General features: G+C 34.3%; 1 pseudogene; it reads right to left on the bottom strand.

The window, feature by feature from the left end:
- Nucleotides 1–9,134: 9,134 nt before the first annotated feature.
- Nucleotides 9,135–9,311, bottom strand: LOC123802610 (NADH dehydrogenase [ubiquinone] 1 beta subcomplex subunit 1 pseudogene; annotated as a pseudogene).
- Nucleotides 9,312–9,592: the final 281 nt, after the last annotated feature.

Below are 9,592 nucleotides of genomic sequence, written 5' to 3'. Positions count from 1 at the left end.
GAATGTAGGGCAGCTAGTCTATTTTCCCCTGTTACTCCCTGACATTGGCAATCCCCAGACCAAAATCTTATACATTTGGGCACCTCCCCTAGTCTTCTAGTTAGCTTAAAATCACAGAGAAGCATACCCCTACCCCACAAATGACTCTCTTTTCCCATTAATATAATAATCTATATAAGCATCTTTCTCTCTTCCTCTATCTTTGATGCCCAAATGCTTATATTTTTGTACTATAGACTTCTTGTTCTTTCAAATCTCTGCCGAATCTTAAGAGATCCAAAGAAAAGAAGAAAAAGAACACAAGAGCCAAAGTAAGAGAATAAAAGGGACTTTGCTCAAATGTCTAAATTTATCAAAGCACGTATCCCAAATTATCTAATATGGTGAAAACTTCTAACCAGGAGGAGATATATCCAGCCATTTTATGAGCCAAGGGAAATAAAAAAAATACCAGGAGAGAGAATAAGAGAAAGAAAGAGAGAGAAAAAGAGATCAAGATCTTATTTCAAGTATAAATTGTCCCTTTCCTCCAGCTCAAGATTATCTGACACAACACTGATTCAATTACATTGTGACTCCCAAGGATCCATCCTTCAAAAAATGTGGCCAAACGGCTAACTTCATCCTTAGTTTGGAGGAAAGCAGAAGACTTTTGGAGTATATTAGAGATCAAGAAACACTGATGAACATGTTTGCAGAGACGACATCATTGAGTGAAGAGAAAATGACAGCTACTCACTGAGCTTCAGGATGATGGAGATGAGCGAGCTTAAAGTAATGTAAGTCTGCAACTTGAGATAATGCTTTTGGGGGGCAACCATGGCTTGGGGAGTCATAAGCATACTGAGAGCTGTATAAAGCATGGGAGGAGATGAGCTTACCCAGGAAGAATGCATACACTGAAAAGAGAGTAAGAATGGAGAATGGCAAATTTTAACTTATCCACAAAAGAAAAGAAGCCACTGGAAGAATAATAGAGGAGTAGCCAAAGAGTTTGAATGGGAATCAGTAGAGGATATGGGAAAACTCAAGAAATGAAAAATGCTTTTCTGTGGAGGATGAAAATGTCAATAGTACTGAATGCCCTGAGGTATGTTATGATGAAACTTGAAACAATCCCATTGCATTGAACATCTGAGAGGTCCAGGTAAAAGTGAGAGCAGTGCTAAGGAAACTGAGTAGTGGAAGCTCGTTACAGCAGCATGAGTAGCAAATGGCAGAGAGGAAACAGTTGTGTATCTGTGTGATACTCCGGACTGTTTAAAAGTAGTGTTCAATGTGAGGCAGGACAAATACGAATTAGGTTGAACCTTAGCATCTTGCTGCTGAACTCTAACAGGAAAGAGTAATTTTTTGAAATCTGAATAACCCATTTTGTTGTAAAAACACTGTACATTTAATTCATTTAATCTCTAATAAATGCATTTTAAATCAGCTATTAATTTGTAAAAAAAAAAAAGTCAAAACATGTGACTTGCTTTTGGAATTCATTATCATTTAAGTTTATTTACCCTGATTTCAGTTCTATTATGTATTTCATTTTAGTGAGACATAATTAAAGCATACATTTCTGAGTTTGGATAAATGCATACTCCTAGCTTCTCCACTGAAGTCAGGATACAGAGCAGTTTCACCGGCCAAGAAAATTCTATAGTGTGTAGGCATCTCTTCCCTCACTCTCTGTGCCTCACATGCACACTCACTGGTTTGTAGAATATCACATACAAAAATACCATAGAATACGCAGTATACAGGGCACTATGCACTTAGTATAGTTCATGTGAGATTTACCCTTCTTGTTGCAGTATTACTCATCTACATGGATATACCACAGTGTGTGTATCCATTTAACAGTTGAAGAACATTGTGTGATAATTAACAGGTTAAGTTGATTATGAATAAAGCCACCATAAACATATCTATATGTGTGTGAACATAAGTTTTAATTTATCTTGGGCAAATACTTAGGAGTGGGATTACTGGGTTGTATGGTTATTATATATCATGTGGGATTATCTTCCTGGACATTTTAATCAACCTGTAGTGATATCTCATTTTGGTTTAATATGCATTTCCCTACTGAAAAAAATTTTCAGTATTTGTATTCAGCATCTCATATTTGTATATTATCTTTGGTGGCGTGCCTATTCAAATACTTTGTCCATTATGTTTTATTGCATTGTTTCTCCTATTAATGAGTTTTGAATGTTTTTTTTGTAAATTCTAGATAGAAATCATTTAGCAGATGTGAGTTTGGCAAATATTTTCCCAATCAATAACTTGTCTTTTCATTTTCCTAATACTGTCTTTTGAAGAACAGAAATTTCATGTGCTTTGTTTTAATTTTAAACAAAGCCAGATTTATTATGTTATTTTGTGTCATACATACGCAACTTGTATCTAACCCAAGTTTACAAAGATTCTCTCCTTATATTCTTTCGGACGTTTTATAATTTTAGGTGTTACATTAGGGCTAGAATGTATTTTGTGTTAATTTATATATTTTGTGTGAGAGTGTCAGGATTCATTTTTTGCTGATAGATGTCAACAGTTCCTGCTATCTCTACATCGAATTGCCTTCAATCAATCCTAAATGCTAGTTAGCTCTTATACACATGTGGATCTGTTTCTGGACCCTTTATTCTACATCATTGATTTGTGTGTCCAACTTATCACCAATACCACACTATCCACAGTAAATATTAAAATTGGAGAGTGTGATTCCTTCCAATTTTTTTTCAATTCAAAATTGTTTTGAATATTCTTTGTTTCATTTCTGTGTACATGGATTTCACTTTAGAATAGTCAATCTTTCAAAATGTCCATCTGGATTTTGATAGGATTATATTGAATCTATTTATTAGTTTGTGGAGAACTGACACTTTAGCAATATTAAATCTTCCAAACCATTAACAGAATATACTTACCCATATATTAATATTTCTTTGACTTCTTTCATCAATATTTTGTAGTTTCTGACAAATAGAAATTGCACATATTTTGATAGCTTTATATGTAATTTTTTCATGTATTTGGTACTGTTATAAATTTTTAAGTTTTATTTTAAGCTGTTTATTACTAATATATAGAAATATAATTTGTTTTAGTATCATTTTTATAGTCTGGAAATATGCTCAAGTCAGTCATGAGTGCTAATAGCTTTTTTGTAGAATCTTCAGAATTTTCTATATAAACAATCATATCACCTATAAATATAATTTCATTACTCCCTTTGTAATCTGGATGCCTTTTATTTATTCTTCTTGCCTTTTTACACTGGTGAGGACATCCAGCATGATGTTGATTAGGGCTGGTTAAGAGCAGACATCCTTGGCTTTTTCCCTCTTAGGAGTAAAGAATTCAGTTTAGACTTTTAAGTGAATGGTTAGATAAGGGGGTTTTGTAGATTCCTTTACCAGGTTGAAGGCATTTCTTTCTGTTTCTAGTTTGCTGAGAGTTTTATTATAAGTGGATGTTTTTAGTTTGCAAGTACTTTTTCTGCGTCTATTGAGAAGATCATATAAGTTTTTTTTTTAATTTGTTGAAATGGTAAATATCATTGATTGACTTTCAAATGTTGCACCAACCTTTAATTAATAGAATAAGCTCCATTTGGTCATCACAGTGTGTTCATATATTGCTGGGTTTGATTTGCTAATATTTTGTTGAGGATTTTTGCTTGTGTTTTCATGCAGCATGCTAGTCTATATATATATATTTTTTCTTATACTGCCTTTATTGATTTATGTTTTCAGGATGATATTGACCTCAAAAATTGAGTTTGGAAGTGTTCCCTGCTTTTCCATCTTCTGGAAATTGATGGTTCAAGAGAAATTAATTGAATTTTAAATATCTGGGATAAATCCAGAGATATATTGTTATTCTGAATTCTTTCAAAAAATATTTCCAAACAAAAGTGACTGCATATAAAACATGATCAAAATTAAAAACAAAACTAATTATTTTAAAATAGAGAATGCAAAATAAACTTCATATAAATGTATATATGTACTCCACATAAATACATGATATTACCAGATGCTGGGTATAGACATGCTACAATATTGAGAAAATTCATAACACTAGATAAACAAACATAAAGAAAAACTGTAAAAATGAATGTTGTATACTGACACAGAGTCGTCAAAGAAAGCTGAAGTCCTGGTGCTCGTTACTTCTTTGCAGCGTAGATTTAAAATAAGTGGTAGACAAATGCCATATGATTTCACTCATAAGTGGAATTTAAGAAACAAAACAAACAAGCAAAGGGGAAAAAGAGAGAGAGACAAACCAAGAAACAGACTCTAACTACAGAGAACAGACTGAGTGGGGAGATGGGTGGGCGGTTGGGTTAAACAGATGATGGGGATTACAGAGTACACTTGATGTGATGAGAACAGGGTGATGTATGGGAGTGTTGAATCACTACATTGTACACTATGTTATTACAACTAATATAACACTGTATGTTAACTAACTGGAATTAAAATTAAAACTTGGAAAAAAGTAAGTGATATATGTTAGTCACATGCAAATTCACTCCATGATAACTGAGTTATACAGATATTACATACATATGTACATACATAATATTTTGCAGACATATGCTCAGTATCTTTTGGAGGTAGATGGAGAAGAAAATCCACACTTCAAAAGACAAAACCAACAAATAAGTGACTAACAAAAATTCAGTTTTGTGCTTTTATTACGCTAAATGCTATAAAGTTTCTAATGTATAAGTAATGGTTACTTATAGATCAGAGGCATTTTGTTACTTGTTTGTTGCAGTTTCTTTCAAGTTGGAAACTCTTTCACTTGGAAGAAAACTAGGAATGTTTAAAAACCATGAAAATATTATTCTTTATGGCATACTTTTACGGAAGTGATTTCATTTCTACTGTTACTTTTCTTACTGCTACTGTTAGTTTATGGTTGTTGGTTACTTCTGTTGGTTCAGCATGAGTCCAGCCCCACTTAAGCTGGTAAGTAAAGGAGCAAAATGAAGAAAGGAAGGAGCATGGCATAAAACTGAAACTTGATTTCATAATTAGCATTAAAACTTTACCAAACGTAAAATATTCATGGTTTTGAAACATGAGTACAAACCTAATCAGTGTTTCTTTGACCTGGATATCTAGAAACCAAAAAATAGTAAATGAGGTCTATAACTTAGAAAGTGAGTTCAAAATGTACGCCTGTGTCTGTAGGCTTAGCCCCACACCTAGCATGTAATAAGTGGTTGGTAAATGCTATTTCTTCTTGGAAGTAACAGATGATGTAAAAAAACTTTTGTTCATGCATATTAGCTTCCATATAATTTCCAAGAAGAGCCTTCTTTTATACTTTTGTATATCAATACAGAGAAACATCAATAAAAGCACATTGTTGTCCACAGGGTAAACCAGTTTAATCCACTCGGTTTCACGCCAAAAGTTGTCATTGTTCTTTCTTCTAGCAGTATCACATCCAATTCCTTGCTAATTTTCCTTTTTATTTTTCTAATCTGATTAATACATTTCCATTTTTATTAGGTCTAATAGATAGCTGATCTAATTTGGAGCTTATAAATTATACAGTTATAAGTGAATTGATTATAACACATAACTCTAATAGACTGGCAATCTTTGCAGAGATTAGAAGTGCTTCTTAGTTCCCTTTCTATGGATGATTAATTTTCAGTGGTTATCAACTCTCAAACTGAAAATTAAGCAATACATATTTGCTTTGTGGATGACCAGTTTTATTAAAGTAGTAGAGTTGATGCAATTAATTATCAATACCCTATGAAGAACAGCCAAAATTAAAATGGCTTAAAAGAAGAAGGCAGGTATCTATTGTTAATGGTAAAATTCACTTACTGTTGTAAAGAAATAGTGCCAGACAGTTCATGATTTATGCAACAATCTGGGAATCATGCACAAACTACCCCTAGATTTCTTGGGTTTTATCTTTCAAGGAAAATTGGTTTATATCAATAACTTGAAAATGATAAATGCTTGAAAATGATAAATGCTTCATTTGTACAACAGAAATATTTTCATCCCCATTGGTGCTCAGAGGCTGCTGTCTGTGGTGCTGACCAGCACTCAAAACAAGAGAGTTCACTGAAGTCCAAATATTTAGGTCTTATGCTTACTTGAACACCATTTCTGAATAAAATAATGCAATTAGTGCTTAGAGAACTAAGAGAGGGTGGTTGGTCTTTCATTTTTGGTCCTTGAAATTCAACAAACCAGAGATACTGTGACAGTATTCCTCGCAGGGAAGCCACAAAGAGGGCACATATTGCATGGTGCACTGGGTGTTACACGCAAGTAATGAATCATGGAACTTCACATCAAAAACTAGGGATGTACTATATGGTGACTAACATAATATAATAAAAAATTATTATTATTAAAAAAAAAAAGAACTGCAGGCTAGACTCCCTGTCTCAGAACAGTGGCGAAATTGGCACAGGTAGATGATCTCTAGAGATTTCCCTTGCAATAGGGAACTCTTCTGTCATATTATCACTAATAATATAGTTAATTAAAGCTATGAATAAAATATAAGATCTGCTATGCTTGCGTGTAGGGGGAACCTGTGGTCATAGATTTGAAGTTATTGATCATTCATTTTATGGCAAAAATAACTTATTAGATCTTATCTTTTGTGACAGCTAGCTGAAAGTAGGACCCTGGGTAGAGTTTTTAAAGAGAAAAGACGTAGTCTCAAGAAAATCATCTGGGACAATGAGACCTTGATGGGGAAGGGGGAGGAACCTACATGTCAGGCAGTCCTGAGGCTGGGGCTTCCAGAAGTAAAGAAAACGATGACAAAGAGAAACGCGTCTAAATCTACAATCTCTGCCTCATTCTTGGTATAAAAAACAAATGTGGTCATGACTTCTGCCTTGACTGAAAAATCTATCTACATTCCCCAAACAGACCAAGTTTTAGCTTCTGCACAGACCTCATTTCAGTATCATTATATCAGCTAAGCAATTCTCCAAATGCAAAGGCAGATAATAGTATTTATTTACTTCCTCCTCCTTATAATACTCACTATTTTTGTTAGAAACATAAATACTCTAGTAAGCAAACACACAAAGAAGATATATTTTCTGCTCCTGTGGCTTCCCCTGGAACCTAGCTTCTATTTGAAGCTTTAGCCTATACCCAGGCTCCTGCAACATGGATAACTTAGTCCATGCATTTTATTATCTCTTGGCATCTGCAATTTCCAAGAATTTTTAACTTCCTCTCTTTTGTCTAATAAAGACTTACTTTTCCACAAAGTTACAGTTTAAATATTAAATGTTCCGCCAATATTTCTGTCCCCTCCCGAAGAAGCATTAATCACCTGGTAATCAGTTGATACTGAATTGGTCTCTTAAGGCCAACTAAGGTCATTTTCTTAGCTGGCTGGACCAGGTAGTTGTGTTCAGAGGGCTTTAAATGTACCATTTTATTTAATCTTCCCATCAAAAGTATGAATTAGGTACTATTATAATTCCATTTTTCAGGTCAGAAGACTAGACTCAAAAGTTTAAAGAATATGTCCATGGTCACAGATCTTATAAGAGGTTAAATCCAGGTCACCTAACTTCAAAGGCTATGTGTTTAACCAACATCACTTCCTCTCATATGCTGAGAAAACACACATAAACTAAGATTTATTAATAGAGTCCTGAAATAAGAAACAGACATTTTAGTACATCCTAGACCTCAAATAAGAAGAGAAAGCATCAGACATGATGAGGCAGTCATCAGACCTGGGAAGATGAATCCAGACAGGGATAAAAGAGAAAATATTCTAATAGCTAACACATTGGTTGTGGTTTTCAATAAATTCTTAAAGTGACCAGGTATGTATTTCAGAATCCACTGTATCTTTATAATTCTTTGTACATTCATTAATAGATATATAGTTAACCTCTACTAAATATTTTTTATGTACCAGGCACTGTCCTTAGTGCTTTATATATTTTATTTTAACTAATTCTTACAGTAATTCTCCAAGACAGATGCTATCCTTAGCCCCCGAAGTCCCCATTTCCTATCAGGGAAACTTAGTGAGAGGGAAATTGGCAAATAAATGGTGGATCAAGGATTTGAATTTAGCTAGTCTGGTTCCAGAGTCCAATTTATCTATGATACCTATGTTCTGCTAACTGTATTGTAGATCAAACCTACTCATAGAGAACACTCTATGAGTATACAGCTAAGGCATATTTTCTTATCTTGAATCAGGCTAAGCCTTCCTCAACAAATACTTTTATCATTTCCTATGTCGCCAATGTAAAGAACATCTTGACATATTAAATATTTTTTAAATATTTTAATTTAATAATCTAGTATAAAACCAGGTAAGTAAATTTTCCAGTAGAATGTAGTTTTAACAAGTATCAGTTCACTCTGATCATAAGTTTTATTAGTAAATACCACAAGCTGGGGTGCCTGGGTGGCTCAGTCCATCTGCCTTCATCTCAGGTCATGATTCCAGGGTGCTGGGATAGAGCCCCATGTCTGATTACATGCTCAGCGGGGAACCTGCTTCTCCCTCTCCCTCCTGCTCAGGCTCTCTCTCTCTCACTTTCTCACTCTCTCTTTCTCAAGTAAATAAATAAATTCTTAAAAAAAAAAAAAAAAAAAGCAGATACTGCCAGCTGAACTTTTCCATTAATGGAGATTCCCAAATTCAAAATATAAATATGGTAGGTAGAATAACGCCCCTGTGGCCTCATTATTTGGTGTAGGTGTTTACTTAATTCCTTTATTTTTGTGTTGGCTCTCTACCTTCACATGTGTTTGGTGACTCGATCACCTTCTTTTAGTTTAATCTCTTCAGAAAATAAGTGTCCAGACCTCTACTGGGTTGGGGAGGGGCAATTTCCAGATCGAAAGGGGTGAGGGAGGAAAGGTGTGTGTGTGTTTGTGTGTGTGTGTTTGTGTGTGTGTGTGTGTGTGTGTGTGTGTGTGTACACATAGAGAGAGAGACAGAGGAAGAGAACTCTAAGGTCCTAAACCCTTATTAGGCAATAGCCCAAAAATAAATTAATTTTAGTTTAATTAATCTTTTTTAAAAATTATTAACATGTTTTTCTCTCACCATTTACAAAATATGAATATTCTGTAATTCAACCATAGCCTTTACTTTCTGGTAACGTCATCACTGGGTTTCAATTCCCCTTTAAATCACATACTCTTGTTCCTGAAGGCAGTTAGCTTTTCATCATTTTTTCTGTCTAGATAACATCCAAAGACAAATCCCATAGGGGAGAGTCTATGAACCCAGTGGTCTCACACAATCTGAAGTAAATTCACCATGATTGCTTGGCCCCAGTGCCAGCAAGGAACCCAGGGACCAAGGGCAGCAGTGAGCTCAGCCCCCCCAAATTAATTTAAATGGAAATCCTTAAATTGTAGCATCATGTAAATGTGTATATTATCAAATTAGAAACAGAGAGAGTTATTCAAATATAGTTGATTAAAAAACAATAAACTTGGAACAACTACAGCTGGAGAAACTGAAATCTTCCTGGAGGATAAGGATATGCATTTGGATTTTATAGAGACAATACTCCCATTTGCATAAACCATAAAAGGCA

Source organism: Ursus americanus, chromosome 7, assembly GCF_024610735.1.
Source record: "Ursus americanus isolate L20-20 chromosome 7, mUrsAme1.1.p, whole genome shotgun sequence".
In the NCBI taxonomy this organism is placed as follows: domain Eukaryota; kingdom Metazoa; phylum Chordata; class Mammalia; order Carnivora; family Ursidae; genus Ursus; species Ursus americanus.
Note: the sequence above shows the minus strand (reverse complement) of the source record. Positions and strands in the feature narration are given on the sequence as shown.